Genomic DNA, 2,364 nt, shown 5'->3' with positions numbered 1-2,364 from the left:
GAAATCCGTGGGCCTGAGAGAGATGAAGGCAACGTGCAGACTTCTGAAGAGTGGAGTGGGAGGGAAGCCAGGAGAGTTGGATTCAGAGAAGATAAGGGCTTACGGCAGTATTTCTTACTTTATCTTTGGAGAAGGGCTAGGGATCCCCCCCTCCCGTCTTGTGCCCCAGACCAGTACTTTGGTGATAACATACAATAAAACAGATGAACAAAAATTAACAGGCATCCAAAATGCAAACCCCATTTTTTAGTATCAGATTCAGCAGGCAAAAATTCCTCTGCCGAGTTGCTCTCAAAGTTTCTGTTATTCTTCCTTTCTGTACTTAACCTCGTGGCAGACCAGCAACAGTTTGCCTCCTGGTATGAGTCCACAAAGCATGCTTCTAGAGCCGCATGGAGGCCGAGCTCCCTGGGAAGAAGGTGGGGCCCGCAGCAACAATGCCGCCAAGGTGTTGTGAAGTCAATGTGGTCGGGGGAGGGTCCTTTGTGTGTAGCAACAAATAGGTGGTTGCAAAGAGCACTTTCCATGGCCTGGTTGAGACAGAAGCCAGACCAAGCCGGTGGGGAGCTCCCCAGAGTTCCCAGCGGCTTAAAATCACGGAAGGGAAGGGGAAGGGCCGCAGGCCGCGCAGGCCCGGCCCGGAGGCCCCGCCCCGACAAGGCGGGTGGAGGCGCCCAGGACCCAATGCCAGTGCGGTCGCCGCCCCGGAGCCCGGGGCCTCCCATGGCCGGCGGGGAGCGGGAGCTGAGGGGACCACGGGCAGGCCCCCCCGAGCCCCCCGAGCGTACTCCGAAGGAGCGCCTGGCCTTCCTCTCCGGCAACGAGGCGCTCTGGGCTGTGTACCTGCGGCCGGCAAGGGGCCGCCTTCGGCGCCATGTTCACGGGCACCACGTGCGCCGACCGGGAGCTGCGGGCGGCGGAGCCGGTGTCCTCCCTGCCCTGCTGCGGTTTCTCTGCTCCCCTGACGTCACGACCAGGCGGCACACCGCCGAGAAGCACGCAGTGCTGGCGCTCGACGCCCACCGCGTGGACTTCTAGAAGAGCGTCCAGGCCCACCACGCGTTCCTGCGGCCGACGCGGGCCAGACTCTTCCAGGAACTGCAGCCGGCCGGCCCGTGCCTGCAGAACACCGGCAAAAACACAGCCGACGCCGTCCCTGGCGAGGGCTTTACAGACCTCGACTTGGACTCGCTGGTGGCCGCGCTGGGGCCGGACACCCTGGGCACTGGGAGGTACGCTTGTTCGGCGTCCTAGGCCGCCGGGCCGAGGGTCGGCGACAGCAGCCGCAGGTGATGCCCGAGAATAAGCGCAGGGTTCAGGGCCGGGTGCTCGCCCTCATCCGCTTCGCGCGGAAGACCCTCGAGGAGTGTGCTGCAGAGCCCGCGCCGAGGGGCATCCTCCTGGACCGCGAGGTGGGCAGCCTCTTCCTGCACTTGACCGTCAGCCCTCAGCCACGTGCGGACTTCATCCAACAGCTGTGCTTCTGCCTCCGCAGGAAGGGGTGCAGCCGCATGAACAGCCTCCAGCAGGGGGAGAGCCGCTGGGCGTACTCTCCATCAACAAGAGCATTTTCGTGGCGGGCTTTGGGCTATGTGGCTCCATCCACGGGCCCCCTGATTACCATGTGACATCCAGATCATCCACATGGACAGCACCCCGGGCTTGAACGACACGGGCTTCGCCATGATGGCTCCATCAGCACCTTCTGGGTCATGTTCAAGGAGCCGGCGGATTGCAGCCCAATGTCACACAGCGTGTACCATGCTCAAGGGCCTGGACTCACTCTCATTAGGCACCAAAGGCCTGCCCAAGGTGACCCATGAGCCACCCACGACGGAGGGCCAAGACGGGCTTTACCGTCTGCTCTGTGGCCAGGAACAGCAGGGCAGGTCCGTGAAGGACAGTGTCATCTCAGAGGTCATCTTCTACACCGAGGCCCCCCAGGGCCCCAGCATTGTCCAGGGAGGATGGCCAGGACCCTGAAGTCACCCGATGCAGGTAGGCCACTCCACATTTCATGCCAAGGCCCAGTGGCCCCGATGCTGTCTCTCCGCTCCCTGCCACATTTCTGGGCATCAGGAGAGGGTCTCCACATTCCCTGGTGGTGAGCACGGCTGCCTGTTTAGAAGAGCCAGGAGGTGGCTGGGTGAGGGGTGAGGGCAGTGTGAGGCAATCGCTCAGGACTTGGGGTACAGGGCTGGCCTGGTCCCTCCCTGAGCTGAGGATCCACCGGGTCCCTGGGTGTGGTGCCCTACCCACCATCCCTGCATCTCAGGGTCACCTGACCAAGTGCCTGACCTTCGGTTTGAATAGGTTTTCGTCTCATGTTTGTTTTGTTTAACTGCACGAGGCACGGCATCTCGG

General features: G+C 62.1%; 1 pseudogene; it reads left to right on the top strand.

Annotated features, from left to right (window-relative positions):
- The first annotated feature begins 684 nt into the window (after nt 1–684).
- Nucleotides 685–1,983, top strand: LOC123788322 (BTB/POZ domain-containing protein 2 pseudogene; annotated as a pseudogene).
- Nucleotides 1,984–2,364: the final 381 nt, after the last annotated feature.

Source organism: Ursus americanus, chromosome X, assembly GCF_024610735.1.
Source record: "Ursus americanus isolate L20-20 chromosome X, mUrsAme1.1.p, whole genome shotgun sequence".
NCBI lineage: Eukaryota > Metazoa > Chordata > Mammalia > Carnivora > Ursidae > Ursus > Ursus americanus.
The sequence above is the reverse complement of the archived record's forward strand: the minus strand, read 5'-3'. Positions and strand labels throughout refer to the sequence as shown.